Below are 20,200 nucleotides of genomic sequence, written 5' to 3'. Positions count from 1 at the left end.
ACGACAGAAAACACAACTAAAGCCCAACCTTCTGCACCCACTGACCTTGCAAATTACAGCGAGCGAGAGAGAGATAGAGAGAGAGAGAGAGAGAGAGAGAGAGAGAGAGCGAGAGAGAGAGAGGAGAGAGAGAGAGAGAGAGATGAGAGAGAGAGAGAGAGAGAGAGAGAGAGAGAGAGAGAGAGAGAGAGAGAGAGAGAGAGATGAGAGAGAGAGAGAGAGAGAGAGAGAGAGAGAGAGAGAGAGAGAGAGAGAGAGAGAGAGAGAGAGAGAGAGAGAGAAAACTAACTATACAGGTGAATTATTAAATATACATCTGGTGTTCGGATTTTAGAATATTTCTAGACCTGGTTTCCATAAAACCTCAGGGACCCCTGTTCTTATATCTGCTATTTGTCTTCACATAATATTACAAAGGCTGTCATTGTGTTCTTAATCAGAGTTTAGTCCACTTCATTACAATTCATAATGGTTTTCGATGCAACAGCCCTGCAATGAATCAAGTCTGTGTGAAGGTTATAATGTTCAGATCTTGTCATTAATACTTAAAGACGTGTAGCACCTGAAGGTGGCCACAAAAAGCACATTTAAAGGTTAGCACAATAAAGACACATGGTTATATTAAAAACATAACTTCTTGTTCTACACAAATATAACTTTTTCCAGACAATAAGCACAAAGAGCAAGTTGATAAAAATACACCCACACATCAAATATGCTTGCAGATTTGAATTAGATTACCAGAGCAGTAGGAATCCCCCACAGTGCAAGAAAAGCTCACTATCTCTACAACAATCTGCACCATTAAAGGTTAGTCTCAACAATACTGACATTCTGCCTTCCTAGCCAATACTATAGAGTTTTCTAATTATGTTTGGCAGCATTTTAGACTTCTCTAACTCAACCCAGTACAACAACAACACCACAAACTTCTGCTTAGACATTTTTTATCAGCCTATATCTGCACTTTGACAAAAAAAGAGAGGACATTATAAGCTTCACAAATAATCAATAAGCCAGTCAGCTAAAAATGAATCAGTTAATGATGATTCATTGATCTTTTCAGCTATTTTTCAAGAAAAATGCCAAAAGAATAATTGGCTCCAACTGCTCAAATTGGAAGTTGCGCTGCTTTTCTTTGTCGTAATTGAAAAAGAAATGCAACTATATAAAGACCTCACTTATGGCCCTATTGAAGTTTAAGAAGAAGTTCAAGCTCAAAGATTATTCCAATAATGAAGGAAAATAAAACAGATTGATTGCTAATATATGAAAAATGTATTATGATATACTCCAGTATCATTTTTAGCTTTTGCTGGATGTAAACACTGTTGTAGACATATGAGCTAACACACACACACACACACACACACACACACACACACACACACACACACACACACACACACACACACACACACACACACACACACACACACACACACACACACACACACACACACACACACACACACACACACACACACACACACACACACACACACACACACACACACACACACACACACACACACACACACACACACACACACACACACACACACAGAGACGACAGCTGCAGTGTTAGAGCTGAAGAGGGGTTAACACCAACATGGCATGATATCTTCATGTTGCATTCCGTTTCCTCTTACAGCAGCTGGTAATTTACATATTCCGGCACCAAGATCAAGTTAAATGTTAGTGATAAACTAATCTCATCAACAGCAGGAGTAAAACATACTCCAAAGCATTTGTATAACAAGAGTTATGATTAAGAACTAGATCTGTGTCTCTCGAGTGGTAAGCCAAACATTTGCGCTGTAAAAGCGCTGTGTTGTACTTCAGTGATGTTGTTGGGAATCTTTCTCTGCTCTTCACGGCGCAGCCTAGATTTGTAGTTGTTTGAGGGATGGGAGCTGTCCTCAGTTATGTTGAGCTGATTGTATAATAGCATCACAAAGGAAACAAGCAGTCCATATAATAACTAAGCATTACTTCAAAGATCCCTGGCTGAGCCTTTTCTTCCACAAGAGTACGGAGAGCACTCATTGGGATCTCCCATGATGCCCCTTTCACACCAACGCGGTTCCCGTTCTAGCTCCGTGCTAGTGCTCTTCTGGTTCGGAACCGGTTTTTCTTTTCAGCCCCCGTTTTGTTCACACCGCCCAGAGCCCGACTGGTGCTGCCGCTGCTGCGTCATGATGTCACCGTTTACGTTGCTGATTTTCTCCCCAACGGCGCTCACAACAACAACAACAATGGGGGACTACGTTGGATCTTGATTAATACTGAGCAGAACCCAGAGGTATCACACTCAGTGGGGGATGGATGATCCCCGCAAAATGTCTCTTAACATTTTCCGGAAGCACTCCACGGACTCTGCGATGACAGCTTCTTCTGGTAGCAAGTTCCACTCTCTGATTGTTCTTGGAAAGAAAAAGTATTTAAGAGTGTCACTAGTAGCGAAAATTCGCTCAAAGTTCAAAGAGTTGGCTTTGCGGGTTGCACTTCTAACTGGCTCTAGGTACATTGATGCAACAATGGCTGAGATGTTATGGACAATCTTGAAGAAGAGAACCAAACGAGACAATCGCCGCCTTTCACTCAATTCCACCCAGTTCAACCGCTTGAGCATTTCCGTGACACTGCTGTCCCATTCATAATCTACAAAAATGAATCTTGCACCTCTTCTTTGTACTGATTCCAGGGCATCAATGTCTTTATCAGTGTAGGGGTCCCAGACCGAGCTGGCGTACTCTAGTTTAGAGCGTACTAGGGCCACAAAAGCTGTCTCCTTCAGTTTCTGGGGACAACGTCGCAGGTTCCGGCGTAGGAAGCCGAGCGAACGGTTTGCCTGTGTTACAATCAGGTTATTATGAATTTCTACCCCAAGATAAGGCTGGTGGGTCACCTCTTTTAACACCTGGCCACATAGAGTATCGTTTTTAGTGTACGGGTTTGTTGATCGGCTTGTTTGTAGGACGTAGCACTTACTAGCATTAAAGCACATTCCCCAAGTGTTAGCCGATTCCTGAAGTCTGGTCAGGTCACCCTGTAGGTCTTCTTGGTCACTTCCATTTTTAATAGGCCTGTAGAGCAGGCAGTCATCCGCGAATAACCACACTGTGGATGCTACATGTGACGGCAGGTCATTAATGTAGCATAGGAAAAGCAATGGACCCAACACAGTGCCTTGTGGGACACCAGAGTCAACATGAACTGTACTTGATTTCACCCCTTCTACGACTACTTGTTGGCTTCTTTGCATGAGAAAGGTTGTGGTCCAATCAAGTATTGGGCCGTTATACCCATGTGGGCCCAAAGCCTTTGAGAAATCAATGCCTTTCCAGGTGATTTAACAGGTGTTTTCAAATGATGTGTTCCAGGAGTTTACAACATACTACTGTCAGGGAAACTGGTCTGTAATTTGTGGCTGTGTGCCGGTCCCCTTTCTTGAATATAGGCATAACGTTTGCCTGCAGCCAGTCATCGGGTACATTTCCTGTCTGCAGTGACTGCGTGAATATGCACTTGAGCAGTGGGCCTATTTGGGGGGCCAGCATTTTGAGTATGTGATTGGGTAGACCATATGGGCCGCTAGCCTTGTTGATATTTATATTTGCCAGTAGTTTGGTCACTCCTTCAGTCGTGATGATCAGGTCTTCTATCTGCGGGGCTGGATCTCCTGATATAGACGGCTGGCTACCATCATCCTTAGTAAATACAGATTTCAATTGTTTGTTGATTAGTTCAGCCTTGTCTTTGCTGCTACTGTAGAGGTCTTCACCCTTTCGAATAGGGGAGATTCCAATGTTGTTCACTCCACACTCTGACATATTTCCAGAATAGTCTGGTGTTGTTTTCAGCAAGACTCTGGGTGAGTGTGTTTTCGATATAGTCCCAGTGTGCACTAAGAAGGTTATTTTGAACATGTTTCTTTTGTTTGCGGAAGTTTTCCCAATCACGAGTTTTGCCTGATCGCTTGGCTTTGTTGTATAACTTCTTTTTATTTTCCGTTTCATGCAGTGAGTGAGCCAGGACAGATTGTGCCGTGTGGTAGTGAACTTGATTGGGATATGCTTATCGATCTGTGAAAACAGTTAGTCTCGGAGCATATTCCAGTTGTCATTCACAGTTCGCTGGTTTTCTGTTCTAACAAATTCTGTGCTCAGTTTGGATGGCTTCCCAGCCTGCTAATGAAAATGTGTACATTTTTCTCTGGGCTTTCTTTGTATATACAGGATGGATACTAGAGTCCATCATGACAGCATGTGATCTGATATGCCTGGTATTGTTTGCACATTTTGCACAAGCGTTTGATTTGAAGTGAATATCAAGTCTAATATGTTCTGTTTTCGAGTAGGCTTGAGTTGTACTTGTGTTAGTGAATATTCTTTGGCTATGTCTAAAACATGTTGGTTTAGAGCAGGGGTAGCCAACACGGTGCCCGCAGGGTCAACGTGAGTCGCCGCGCGGCATGTTCTAAAAATAGCTCGCCAAGCAAATCCAAAATGTATAAAATACACAAAACAAAAAAGGAAATGTAATTAAAATAATCTACCCTATGCATAAACGAAACCAAAATCATAGCGAACTCTATCTACTTACTACAACTCTATATATATCTAACACCCCTCCTCCCCCCACCCCGACAATGAATATCGACCAATCACGTTCTTGCTTGATTTGCGGGACCAGCGTTGCAGTCGGGAAGAAAAGCAATGTGGCACCTCCCCGCTGATTTTCCTTCTGGCAGAATCTACACAACACATCAGCCCCATTGAACACAGCCTAGTCATGCCAGCCTATACTGCACATGAGGGGCAGAGTTTTACTCTGTGTGTTGTAACTTGCATATATATTTATTCCACTTGACGCACACACACGCATGGCGTAATCTCCACTGGGGACAGGGGGGGGGGGACATGTCCCGTTTGTGTCCTCCCACTTTACAAATATGTTTATTATTATTTTTTAACGCAAGCCGTCATCGCCACGGAGGAGCACACAGCCTCTGTGAGCGAGCGAGACAGAGGGAGAGAGAGAGAGAGAGAGCGAGGGAGCTAGGGAGGGAGGGAGAGAGAGAGAGAGCGAGAGAGCTAGGGAGAGAGAACACACTTATCTATTTAATATAGATAAAGTAAGAAATCATTCCAATGTGTACTATAGGACAGTACAAAAAACAGTTTAAAAGGGGAGTGATTAGTAAAATACGCATAAATAAAAAGAAAAAATGCTAACATAAGATAAGAATAAACAAGTTGAAATGATTTGTTATTGGTTGTGATAATATTCTAAAGATGATTGGAGTATTGAAAAGTATACAGCTCCTTTTCATATGAGTGTTGAGAGCTGTATCCATAAATTCATTTTGTGCTCAAAGTGCACCAGATTGATGCATTTCACTTCAACATTTTAAAAAACATCTTCCCGGGGGTGCATGCTCCCAGACCCCCCTAGAGGAGGTGAGGACCCCCCTAGAGGATGTGAGGTCCCCCCTGGAGGATGTGAGGCCCCCACTAGAGGATGTGAGTCCCACCCCCAAATAAAGCAGGTTAAAATAATTAAATTGCATACATGTTCTTTTAGTAAACACTGAAAACGGGTCCCACAGACCCAAACAGCACACAAAGGTTAAAGGTAAGCATATAATAATGTTAAAATGTGCTAAATATATACACTGCAAAAAAGAAAAGAAAAGAGGAGTAAAAGTAGCCCCCGACTTGTTTTCTTTTTTTGAAAGTAGCCCTCATCCTAAAAAAGGTTGGTGACCCCTGTTCTAGACCGACAATGTTTTGGTGCTTGGTAAGCACCGGTTTTCTGTGCTTAGAGCCAGCTCCGCTGCTGTGTGAACAGGAAAAAATGGTGCTTATCAGGCTCTAGCTCTGCCCTGGAACTGCGTTGGTGTGATAGGGGCAACAGAGGATTCAGCAGGAGTTCAGCCCAACAACTCTCCTTCCAAGCTGCCATTGCTTTCAACTCTCTTATCAACCAGAGAATCACTCCTCCCCTCTGCATTTTCTCCTCTACTCCCCAACAAATATTTGGTCATATTGAAGTAAAGTAAAGAGTGGTAAAGTTAACTGAAGACCTTTATGGAGGATAAGCTTGGGTTTAATCTTGCAGACAATGTGAGGAGTTCGACTTCATGTGCCCAACAGGCAATTAATTTATCATGAACTTGTCAACAGGAGGCCAATATTGTTTATGGCACTCTTGCACTATACAGGCACACGCAGTTTGTTTTCTTTGAAGTGTGCATTTCCCAAAAGTGTCAAAAGCTTCTGAAGACAGTTTTGACATGGCATCCTTCCCCAAAGTGAATTGTTCCACACAACAATAAAAGGAGAAAGAAGCTTGAAGGCAGGAGCGCCTTATGAAGATGTTCATGATGTGTCACATCAAAGCTTTTTGACCCATGTCTTCAACACACCTGGAAGAAGAAGTCAGTCTTTTTGATTGAGTAGGTGGTCAACAAAAGTTCATCCTGTTACACTTCAGCCTCAACATCACCTGTTTAGGTGTGGTGACTGTCAAACTGACATTCACTGGGATTTACCGATCACAGAGGGTACAAAAACGGAAGGAAAAACAGCTATGTCTAGTTCTACAGTATCTGGGAAAGCTTTCCTTTATCTGCCTGCCTAACAGTCCATCCGCAGCAGCTATCTGGCAGGAATCACTGAAGGCCCATTACTGACAGAGAGATAAGGCCGGAAAAAAGAAAGCCCCACAGATAATACTAAAAAGTCAGAAAACATCTTCCTCTGCTTAAATCTGTCTCAGATGTGTTTAAAAAACAGCGAGCATCTTGTCAGTTGGTGGGAAATTGAAACTGTCTCTGCCTTGTCAAGAACTCGCCAACTTTAACGGTGAGACACCAAAAATGACCTTGGAGGATACTCTCTCTCACATGCCCCCTCTCCCTTTCTCTTTTCAGGGACCAAGGGGAAGAGCTCACCTTGAAGTAAGACTCGGGCAGAACCAGAAGACAGAAAATGAGGCGTCAGAAACATGACTGTGCTACAAGGCCAGACCTACTGATGGGAAATGTCCTGCCTGGTCACAAGAGGCCAGAAAATAGATTCAATGCCCAGGACCATCACCATGTCATGTATTTCAGACTAAGAAGAACCAATCCTGGCTGTCATTACAGAATTCCCTATACTTCATAGAATATATTAATAATTTATCCCCTAAACACTCCCGCAACGTCTACCCATTATGAATTATCTAAAGCTAAGCCAAGCTGAGTTTCTGAGACTTGTAAAACATTTCATCAGATCAAAAATATTTGATCATCAAAGCAGAACATAATGTTTTGTACTTCAACACACAGATAATCAGAACATCACATACAGAAATATTTTTTGCAATCATGCAGTCCTTCAGTATTTACCAAAATGAACTAAAGCACCCTGCCATACAGTATTGTATTAAAAGGACTTCAATCCAAGAATAGCAATATTATATAATATTGCCGATCCTATGTAACATACACCTTTTTCCATATGCGGCAACATGAACACAAGTGCCACACAAAGCAGTCTGTGCCTTGAGAAAGCAGCAGCAGGATGCAGCCTGTGTGATGATGAATGGAGATGTCAGATGACCACAATGGGGGTCGGCTCCTTAACTGGACGACTGACCTGTCGTTCTAAATAGAAAGGTTAGCCAAACCGTGGAGACCAGCCATCAATCTTCTTTCTAAGCACAATGATGATTTACTCCATTCAAATCACTGAGTGAGTGAAGAGCAGCACAACAAAGAGGAGTATGTGTGTGTACATTTCTGGGTATTCCTCATTTACAAGTTAATTATATGCATGTGTGTGTGCAAGCACCACCACGTGTATGTATATTTTGAGTCTGATATGTTCATGGACTACGATGCATAACCTAGTTTTTGTAATTGTGTTTACACAATCTGATGAACCCCATGCAGCACTTGTATTGGATTGAACTACTAATACATGGCTATACTATATTGATCTTCCCTTCCATACTGTATATCCAGCCAACAATTTCACTTGCTAACAAAGTGTGAAATGAATTGTGAGACAAACATCTCGCCCATTGTATATACAAGCACTCACAGCTATTACATTCATTTGAATGTGAAGCACGTCTGTTTACCGTCTGCAGTGTAGTGAATGTGTACAGATTGGCCCAATGAGGACAGACTCAGACTTACCAAAATCACCTTAGTTTACAGGTGCTAAATGGATAATTCAGTCAGAGTTCACATAGCTAAGCATTAATCAAGAAGCATTATATCCAAACTAACAATTACAGAAAAGAGAAAAAATATGTACATATTTCTGTAGGCATAAAGAAATTGAGAGCGGGAAAGAACCACATTAAATGTGATGAAGGGAGAAGTAATATATCACTGAGGGGTATGAGAAGAGTATTACTGTGATGAAGAAGTCATAGAAGATTGAATCGGAATGCTAATGATAATGTTGACAATCACTAGAGAAATCAGAGTGAATATAGCCATGCTTTTGTGCTGATGACAATTACAGTTTCTGAGGCTACAGTTATGAGTAAGGGGATGATCATGATGAGAATCAAAACCAATATTGGCTGGAAAGATATTAATACATATAGTGGAGAAAAAAAAGCAAAAGCATTTTCGGTAGAAGTTAGCAGTTGGGAAATCTTTAAGAAAAATGTTAAATCCAACACTGCAGGCCAGACCAAATCTCCTCAGGGAGACTGGAACCAGCAGAGTTGGAGAAAGTCAGCCAAGTTATTAATGAAGTAATGACCAGAGTCACGCTGTGGAAGGAGATCTTAATCGCCTGCAAGAATGGAGGGCCAGGACCCAGTCCAGACCCATTTGGTCCATGCGGCACACTAATGCTAATTAGAGCAAAAGAAGGGAAGGTTTGTAATCTGTGTAATTAGCCCAGCCTACAGAGGCGTCCTGTGGGGCTGAGGAGAGATTCAGGCGTGGGACAGTGTGATTTTACAACTGTGTATCAATCAATCAATCAATCAATCAATGTTTATTTATATAGCCCAATATCACAAATGTTACATTTGTCTCAGTGGTCTTCACAGTGTGTACAGAATATCAGTATGACAATACGACACCCTCTGTCCTTAGAACCTCACATCGTACAAGGAAAAACTTCCAGAGAAAAACCCCACAGTTTAAAGGGGAAAATGGGGAAACCTCAGGGAGAGCATGAGACACATTAGTCTTGGCTCACTGCATTAGTCACAGTGGCTTGCGTCAGTCTGCAGTAAAGGTTATGTTAGGGCCATAGTTGTATGTGGCAGCCACCATTAGGGAATGTGTAAAGATCTTTTCATGTAGGCAGAGACCTGAAGGTTTATGTAATGGTCATAGTGAGATTTGTGACACTTCTATTAAATGTTCAAACTTTAGATCAATTTAAGTCAGACTTTTTTCTCCTCCTCTCACTCCTCTTCACGTTTCCCTATACGCTATTACTCTCTTGTCTTGCTCTTCCTGCAACGCGGCAGAAAATATCCACTTTGGTTAAAGAGTCAAATATAGAGACGGAGAGTCTGAGAGTGTGTCAGGTCCCATTCCACAGTCTCTCCGCCTACCTGGTACCCCTCCATGGCTGTTTCTGTGCCCTGTCAGCAGTACAGCCAAGCAGAGCTATGCCTCCACCCTGCCCTGTGCACAGCTTCACGCCGTGCAGTGCGCAGATGTCCACAGAATTTACTGCCCACACCAAATTGGATTGCTTTTCCGGTGTTTTGAGCAGGCCTTGTGCCTGCTGTTTTCCACCTTCTTTCATAAACGACTAAACATCCAGAGATTTGGGAGAAACAGAGAGAAGGGAGGCAGTGGGAGTTGATTTAAGAAGCAAATTAAACCAGGAAGGGGCTGAGTGAGATTTAATCAAAAAGAGAAGGGGTTGATGGTTGTTATTAAAAAAGGGGCGCTTCTCTACTATCACAGCAAATCCTTTTTTTATACATGCACACACACATGAAACAAATGGAATGGAAGTCATAGAGTAGTCCGCAGGTTTCAGTACCAGCCCAACATCAATACAACACTCATGTTTGACACAGTTTGACCTCAGAGGCAGCCCTGGAGTCTGCCAGGTTACTAGGGTGTTGTCAAGGTCAAGCACAATCTGACATCTGATCAGCTGCGATATGACCGAGTGACAACTCCATTTTCTGAAGTTGGCTGTGTAAAGATCATTACAGTAATAGAAGACAAAGAAACACATGTGTGCCTGTGCTTTCTGATGTGCATGTGTGTGCATGTGAACCCTGAGGGATCCTGGCAGGTGGTAGCACACTGTCTAGATCAATTATTGATTCCTCCTGGACTGCTCAGGTGTGAGATACTACTGCAACACACTCAGACATGGCCTCTAAACTCATAATCGCAGAGATGGGAAGAAAAAAGGGCACCTCGAAGCAACATAATAGCTGAGCCTTTATTCCATCAGCAATCTTGCTGTTGTGTGTGTAACCATATCACAAACATGCACTTTATATAAAAAGTGACAGCAGTAACCATAACCAAGATGGCCTAAAACCAAGGTGGCCGTTTCCATCTTGGTAAATATTAAACCCGCGTCACATCTTGTTTTTGCGAACCAGAGGGCCTTAGGGTTTCCTCACTTAATAATGTAAAGACCACAGTACTTCCCACACTCGCACTGAACACCAGCATTAGTTTCATTTCTGCATGCAGAGTCAACAGTGTGGACCAGAGAGTTCCAGGGATACTGCTACGATACTTGCTGTCACCTCTGGGCATCGCTGTCCAAAAGAAAAATATTGTAATCTCCAGTTTATTAAAATAAGTGTTCTCCTTATCTTTCATGCATTTCATTTGAGTCAGTTATATCTGCTATAATCAAAAGCAGACCGCCACTGAGCAACCTCATCATCCAATCAGGTTATTGGGCTGTACAGTGGACAATCTGCAATATTCACTCTTTTTGTACATCACAGTAATTACAGAGAATTACCACGTGTTTCCCGCTGACTACGACAGTTAAATGTTCCTTGAACAGTCGGTAATAGCTCCTATGGATTTCCCATGTGAACCCATTACTGCATCGGCATCTCACTTTTCTTATTTGCTGTACATTTAATCCTTAAAGGATTCTACAAAGGTTATCTCAGGAGAGTTTATTGTCATTGAGACATTGTTTTGATCTGGATTTCAATATCATCTAAGTAATGTTTTAAATATACTGTAACCATATCTGTCTAAGATAGAGCTTACTTTTATTAAAAATCTTCTTTTACCTTTTCAATTTACAGGAATTGTATTGGATTTCCTCTGATATAGTGTTTTGTTTTTTGCGAGTATCAAGTACTGTTTCTATCTTTTCAACTAATAGCCTATCTTGTTGTTTTCTTTGTTTCTAAAAGCATGCAAATAATTACCTACAATTTGATTATGTGCACAAATGTAATTTACTTTCACCCTTTTTCTTACTCCCACAATTCAGCATTATACATGAAGTAATTCAACCATCAACTACCTGGTTTGCTGCCTAACAGGATAATATGTGCAACCTTTCTTGTTGTATTTTCTAATCTGACATTAATTTATTAAGTCTCCCGAAAGTGCTCCTCTCTTCAAGGCGAATGTGTTTTATGTTCTGAAATTATTAAGTGCATTCTGGCACCCTGGATACTGTTCACTGTTCCTGTTATATGTCCTTAATTTCCAAGGGGGGAAAACTCATTTTTTATTTGCCGCCCTTTATTTTGATTGCCTTGTGAGTGTAAATTACTCAGTTTCTATCATGGATACATTATTATCTGTGCAACAGTGGTTTTCACCAGGCTTAAATATGTTAACAACACTCCTACAGGGAGTCATAGAAATCCAACCAGAATCCATTGCAGTGTCAATATTTATTATCCCAATTACATATCTACCAAACAATATGTATATAACAGTTTCCCTCTTTTCCACATACTCATTCATGTTTTTCTTTCTATCAATTGTTTGTGTCTGACAAGATAACTTTAACCTCTGTGGCTGTATTGTACATGTACATTTAGTAATCAAATATCCCTTTAAGTGATGAAAATTTCCTGACTCTAAATTAGTATTGCAGCATATTCACAATCCTAATTTTGGAGATTAGGTAAATGATGAATTAATTGGGGAGACAGTGGAGGAAATGAGATCAGATTATAGCAGTATAATGCATAATAGCCTTCTTTTTTAAGTAGATTTTATAATACAACAGTGATGATTAGAGCTAATCCATGACCACAGAGCATGGATAATGGAAGAATCAGTGAATAGATTGCCATTTTGTATGAAACGATGGTTTGGTTTCTGTAATTACATCTGTCATTTGTTAATAAAATCATTCAACGAAGGCCAGGGTAAATACCAGACCCACCAGCACTGGCTTGGTCATTGCAGCTTTGCTATGTTAAGGGGATTGGCAAATTCTGAGTCATCAGAAAGATGCTTTGAATGAGATCCAGGAGAATTGGAATATTCAATTAAAAGCCTGCTGAGCCAGAGAGCTGTGTTGGATTTGCTTTTTCTAAATTAAGACCAATTCATCCAATGGCACGTGCAGTAAACCTCACTCTGAGGCTTGAACATTTTCTCTACTGAAAAGCAATAATGAGCAAAAGGCAATCCAGCTGAACTATTGAGAGAGCCATAATGGTAACCAGCCATCCCTGCAGAGATGCCCTGCCCAAAAGCTCCTCGAACCATAAGGCCCGTCCACACAGCGGCGTGCGTTGAAGCTTGCCGGCGGGCGTGTCTGAAACTCGACCAACAACCAATCACATGAATCTCCCGCCCCAGACACACAAGCAGCGGTTTGATTGGCTAGAACTTGTACTCGCATATAATTCGATTGGCTGACGCTTCTGCCGAGGCTTCAAAAGTTGAACATTGCTCAACTTTTGCAGCGAGCCACGCCAGCAACGCTCCGCGTCGCTTCCCACAATGCAGTTCGGCGAAAAGTGACGTCACCCCATTCAAAGTGAATGGTGAAGCGTCAACGCACGCCGCTGTGTGGACGGGCCGAGTGAAGGTGTCACCACAGCCAGTACAGAATACACCCTGAGGGGGCCTTATAACCTCCATCATGATGAGCACCCTCCACCACCCCTTTCATTTATCACGTTCCTCCTTCATCAGAGCTTGTCAATGTTACAATTTTGTGTCTTTTTTCATCTTCACTGGCCCTGTTATTCTCCTTTGTGGTAAAACATTTACCATCCCTCTTCATCTCTCTCCTCCAGGCTCTATGTGCCATCGCTGATGCTCTATGCAGCATCAGAGGTGCTGCTGAAGAGGCTGGGAGGGTAAATAGGCATGAGGGCATCGAGCCCAAAGCTCCCTGGCAGAAATGGGGGGAGGGATCATCAGCAGAATATTGAGAAAACCACCCTGACTGAAGGAATCAGACAGCAAATGCAGCCTGCAATAGAGCGTGTTGAATCATTCAAAGGCTAAACAGCAGAGTTGGACTTCAATGTAGTATAGTGTGCATGCACTTATCGTTATCTGTGTGCATGGCTTTGCATCTTTGTACTTCAATAAACACATCGCTAGCAAGTCCAAGAAAATAAGTGCAAGTAATGTAAAAGAGTTTCAAATTTGCAACGCTTAAATAGATTGTGAGAGTTATAATTCACGGAAAAGGCAGGTCACTGGAAGTTCAAGTGATGAAGTTATATATGATGTCATTCAGATAGATTAATAAGGCTTTAAAGAAGATGTTCATCAGTAAATACACTTAATTATGGTTTGTAGTCTTGTTATGTAGGAGGGTGAGAGAGAGGAGGTAGGTGGTGAAGACAGCACAGGGCTGTGTTAGTTTTAAGTAAACATGCTGCAACTTTAATGGACTCTAACATCCTTAGCAGGCCCCCCTGCTAGTAACGGAGGTAAGAGAGGATGTGGGAGGCTTTCAGACCACTTTGCTCCTCTCAATCCGTCAATTTTGTCCCACTTTTCCCAGCCTGCATGTCTACTCTTCTTCCCATCTTCTTTTTCTTGAGCTCTACTCATGCATGTTATCACTAAGCTGGCAGCAGTGGGAGGCTACAGTGGAATTCTTACGCCCGAAATGCTCCCCAGGTACCATCTAACCCTCCACCACTCCATCTCCATTTTCGATGCCATCGTTCCAGAGCTGTCTTCTTCTCTCTCTACTGTAACCATTATACCATCATATCTGCCAGGCATCCAATGTGTATGTGCCCTAACTACAGACCCTCCCCTCTCCTCTCCTCTCTCCTGCATCGGGAAAGGCTGGCTGTGTTCCTGCCGTGAGCCTGAAAAAGTCTTGGATAACCGGAGTGGACTTCAAACAGGTGTGACAGGTTAGCATTTTTATACGTTCAGATACTGACTCCCTCTCCTCCTGTGGGACCAAAACGATGCGACTAATCCACAATCATACACCCTAACCTGCTGCTGGTGCTCCATTATACGACCCTGCAGTAACTGTGCCACTCCAGGCCATATCCCAAATATGTGTGCCAAACACCAAGGGATATTGCATTGACAATGATGACAGCCCTTCACTGCCATTCAACAGCTCGGCCCCTCAGACAAGGATCCACGGCTCAGTGTGAGTGGACATGCAATCAGGTGAAAATGTGATGGAGCACAAACAGCTCAGCCACTCTGTGTGTGCCCAAACACACAGAGACTAAATGTTTGTGGAGGGACACCCCTTGCATGGAGTTCTGTTCGAATGCACTCACAGGTGTTGTCTAAGTTCCTTTGTAAACATTCAACACAATAAGTGCAAATCGTTTGGGCATATCTGGGCATGTGGTATTCAATGATTATATTCTCAAACTCATATCTCGTGTATAAGCAGCTAAAAAGTGTGCTTTTAGCCAAGTGTTTTTATGCGCAAATTGAGAATGTGCATACAAATAGGTGACATTTCAGAGTAGTGCAATGGAAGCAGGCTTTTTAAAAATAATTCATACTTCAGCTTCACGGGAGAGATTCAATTACAAAGTGCTGGAGATTTTTCCAGTCATCATTTTTCTTTTGCAGTTTTTTTGTTCTGGTAATTCATTCAACATTTGGATGCAAAGTAGCCAAAGGCACATGAGGAACATGACTCACGAAGCGAGCAGAATGCATATGAGCTGATTGAACAGTAAAGTGTGTGGTTTTCTGCAGAGTTAGAGAAGTAAGGTGCAAGCACATGGCAAAACAATTAAACTATGGGCAGATAACTGATATTTAAAGTTGAAAATATAATTTAAAGACAGCTCATTAAGTTGTTAGGCAACACAGCAATTCAATATGAATAGGTTACTTTGTATTATAATTAGAAATGAATAATTAAAATAATATTATGATACACAAGAATGTTTTTTGGCAGCAGCCTGGTGTTACATGTTGTCAAGGTAAAGACAACGGCTCACTGTGTTTTATTGTGCAGCACTTTATATTGGCTCAGATCCTGAAGAAAACATATAAAGTGACTGTCTGTCCCCACTCAGATGACAGCACCGGGCTTTAATTTAAAAGCAGTTTGCACTCATGAGAATCACCCAATAATCTTTAGTTTAGCTCAGGAGTGGCAGCCTTACTGGCCATTTTGGTTCAGTTTCCCCACTTCACAATAACACATCCGTCCACTTTCCCCTAGTGGTATTGATCTCTGCAGATAGTTTTATGTGCCCCGCTTTTCAGATGTCCACTTCTGCCTCAACCCAATACAATGATGGTGATCCGGGTTTGGTTTGCAGTGCTGAAAGTATAAAAAAACATTTGTTTTTCCAGAACAAAACGTCTCAGTTGCTGTACAATCTCATATAGCTTTTCAGACCAGTGTATGCAACATGCGTTTGCCTATCATTTCAGCTATGATAGAATCTTATAACCTTTCCATTAGACTCTACATGTCAGACATCACAGTCCAAATGGTAGGGAATCACTACTCTCGGAGAAAGAATGAGATCACAGAGGAACAAGAGGAGAGCAGAATTGATAGAAGACAAATCGTCCAGCACTTTCTTTAAAAGTAGGGATTGTCTCTCTCTCTTCCTATCCTCTTCCTTTTCTCACCCTCTGTTTTCCTCCTTTATTTGAAGCTCACGTGGATACTAAAATGGGAAAAACATGGAGGAGGGATCTGGTATGTGTCTCTGTTTATGTGTTTGGAGATTACTTGAGAACACATGAGAGTTAAAAATTAGACAATAAAAAGGAATAGTGGCTTGTAGAAAAACCTTTAACAAAGATTTTGCTTTAAGGTTGTATTCTGTATAGTATATTTGCAGCCTCACACACGCGTGTGTACACAGACAAAGCAAAGAGAAAGCCATAATGCAATGCAAATCTTATGATGCATAATTTTGAGATAACAGTACAGCAGGGGTTCACTGAACATGTAAAGATGGATGTGGTAATCATTTAAAAAGCAATATGCAGCCATGCTTGTAGAAAAATAGAAAGTGGTGAAGACAGAAAAAAGAAAAAAAAGAACAGTACAAAGGAAATACGCTTTGAGGGGAGGTTTCAGATATGTACAGCAGAGATGAAGAAAAGGGGGGGGGGAGGAGGAGGTACAAGTTTTGAACAACCTCCAGCATCCCGGCGCAGTGTGAACAAGACGAGGTCATCTCTTTGGGAGCTGGGGCTGAATTCTAATCACAACAATAAGGTCAAACTAGTAATCCCTGTCCGCTGAAATGTCACTGTTCCCCTGCTCTGACACGGCTCCCCACGCACAGCATCACAACAACCAGCTATCGATCACACACTAATTAGGAATGGATGGAGCCTGCTGTATAGGATACAAGGGACACAAATCTGTACTTAACGGCACACACATCCACAATATAATTAAATATATCACATTAAACAGACATGGACACACATACTTATGTGACTAAGCTGTTTGGCTTGCATGCAACCTCCTAGGATGGGAAGTCAGGGAAATAATCTCAATGTGAATTTAGTGCAGGCTGATCGGTAAAGGAAATGGGTCTGAAGGATTAAGATAAACCTTCTATCATCACACACACACACACACACACACACACACACACACACACACACACACACACACACACCACACACACACACACCACACACACACACACACAACACACACACACACACACACACACACACACACACACACACAACACACACACACACACACACACACACACACACACACACACACACACACAACACACACACACACACACACACCACACACACACACAAAATGAAGACTATAAGAGGAAAATCCAAACATTTTATTGGGATCTGTGGTGCTCCTGGGAAATATTAGTGTGTCACTAACTAATTTACGGCAGTGAGAAGTCTGGGTTACAGATTTTCATCTGACTGGGATTTGACAGAACGAGACCAGCTTGAACTGCTGACCTCAGCTTCACAAGCTCAAGAGAACTGAGGGACCATAATATCCAGGGACTACAGAGTGGTGCCCATGTATGCACGTACATACATACATTAACAGTATTTATAATGGTTATCGGCCATATCAACAACATACTTTTTTTTAATGGAATAGCATTGTGAAGTTAGTGGACCCCAACAGAATCAAAAATACCCCAACCTACCGCTATGAATTCCTATTTCTGTTCCTATTTCAGGAGACTATGGTCCTTAACATGTTCACCTGGATAAAACTATCATGTTATGTTTAAGTTACCAGTGACTCAATATCTGAGCAACCAGGATGCTGTCTTTAGCAGAGAATGAGCTATTCATAGGTGGTATTCAAAACTGGGTACAAGGAATTTGCTATTGCAGTTTTAAAATATTGAGCGATGTTTGTTGAAACAGAAAACTAGAACATTCATGAAAGAGAGAAAAAATTGTTTATAATCTAAATTGTAAATACAGTATATGTCCAAGTTTAAATTACCCCAGGAAAAGCAGTGGCACACCAATTTCTTTTTTTCAACTTAGGGTTGGTGCAGATCTGAGGCGTTCTGGAAGTTCATTCTGCAATAGTCCAATAAAGTCTGAGATATTAAAAGATATGAATAAAATATATGGTAGTTGTATGGTACACAGATACATAATGTAATACTTAAGTTAATCTTTGAAGAGAGGAGGCACATTAGTAAGCTGCTCTGCCATCGTTGTTCAACTCATCTAGACTAACATCTAGATGGGAGCGACAGCATTGTCAAAGACCCTGTAACCCCACTGGTAGTGTGTGTATGTGTATTGTAATGTTGGTGAAGAAAACATGTGAACTATCTTTGTCAGAAATACAATAACAAAAAAGTATAAATGACAGCAAGGTGCAGCCAGAAGGAAATGCCTGGAGAGAAGAAGCCCCTTCAAAGGAAGGTAGGAATGCAGCACACAAAGTCAAAACAGAGGGAACAGTTTTTAAAGAAACTATAAAGGGAGGATAAGAAAGGATGGAAAGAAGTTTATGCACATGATCAAATACAATGGCATTTTTGAAGCTATGGGCATTATGACTCTTGATTTGCATTAAGTATTCACGTCAGCATTATGGTATTCCTTATGAAGCCATGATTGATGAGCCTGGCTGTGGTGACATTATTAAACTGATCCAACTCATTAACATTTTAACTACCTGGGTGCTTTGGTCAGAAGGGCAAATGAAAGGAGAACGATGCTAATGTAATGCAAAGATATCTTACAGTTTTATTCACTTGGTCGACACATTTTTATAGCCCAGAACATGTAGAAGTGTAAATTAAAATTCACATTGGATCGAGACATGATGTGCTAGATTTTGATGGAAGCATCGATGTATTCCCACCTTTATTCTTCTCATTCGCCTCCTTTTTGGCAATGACCCTAAGCACAGTTTTATAATATACAGGCTACCAGTCTGCTGAGTTAGACACACATTATCTATACATCCACAGAGGATCGCAAACAACAGCCTATTGCTCATAAATTGCAGCCAAGCTTTAAATCCCACGTACACACACATACAGACACCTACCTACGCAGGGACTGTTTTTCATTCAATTATTAGCATGTCTATGCAATCTCAAACAGCTTAGAGACAGACAGAGTGCTGTAAAAATGGTCTGTGAATTCTGGCCTCCATAACCGTGAGAAACAAAAAGCGGTGTGCTCATAACACCGGGCACAATTATACCACCTCCGTCTGCCTCTGCTACTTTCAGACAAAATGGATAGGTAGATTAGTTTTGCACTTGACTGGTTTTGTCTGGCAGCTCAGTCGGTCCCCGTGTCACATGCTGTCGACACATTTCAGCACTTCCCGAGGTCCGGTCACAGCTAGACAAACTCATTTGGTCTGCTGCGGGGTCTCTGACTGCCATCACCATCCTGCCTCTGCCTCAATTACTGTGAGGTATAGGAACGCAAAGATGGCACAAAGGCACTGTGAAGATGTGAGGGATGAGAAGAAGGGTCTTTGAAAGGATGGATGCAGCGATGGATGAAAAGAAGGATGTAAGGGTGGATGGGTAATAAGAGTCATGAAGGTTCATTGAAGGGGGTTGGCGGTGAAAGATAAAAGGTTGTATCAATAGTCTATCTATCTTATGCCACATCAAAGACATATAGCACAGAGAGATATTGACAAGTTCAAATATTGTGACATTGTCGAACACTCATCTTCTAGCAATTATCTTGACATCAATCCAATGCTCAAATTGCAGTTGTTGCTTTATGAAACGCAGTACAACAAATCTATTAAATCGGTTATACAAGTAGGATGAGTCACGGTTTAGTATGCTCGCTTTATCCCTATCAATTTTGCCTTTGAAGTAGCACAACACATAGTGCTGTATGAACTTGTTTAATTCAAGCATACTTGTTTAACTTGAATTCCACAAAAAGACCAAGTTTAAAATGTGCAGACGAGTGATTGATTGAAAGATACGGAAAGTACGGAAACTTCGATGAAGAGCATTAAGGGTCAATGAATCTATATTAGTGTGTATGTGTTAGTGTATGCTAGGGTGTGGGTGGTGAGAAGTGAGAAGTGTTTGTGTGCCTACATGCATGTCTGTGTCTGTGTGAGTGTCAGTATCAGAGAGAGGGTGTTTGGTAATGCTCTCCCTGTGTACGTGGGTGTGTGTTTGTTGGGGGATTGAAGTGTGTATTGCACATTTACCTCCGGAATTTTCTAAAAGCATTAAACAATTAACTAAGACCACTTTATTTGTTTATCCTTTGCCACTCATCTTGACATTGCGATAAGGGACATTGGTGAGGAAT

General features: G+C 41.6%; 1 protein-coding gene across 1 annotated transcript in view; it reads right to left on the bottom strand.

Moving 5' to 3' along the window:
* Positions 1-20,200, bottom strand: part of schip1 (schwannomin interacting protein 1) — a 220,838-nt gene that overhangs the window by 41,820 nt on the left and 158,818 nt on the right. The window lies entirely within an intron of this gene.

The sequence above is a fragment of the Gymnodraco acuticeps genome, unplaced genomic scaffold (assembly GCF_902827175.1).
Source record: "Gymnodraco acuticeps unplaced genomic scaffold, fGymAcu1.1, whole genome shotgun sequence".
NCBI lineage: Eukaryota > Metazoa > Chordata > Actinopteri > Perciformes > Bathydraconidae > Gymnodraco > Gymnodraco acuticeps.
This window is presented reverse-complemented; position numbering and strand designations above follow the sequence as displayed.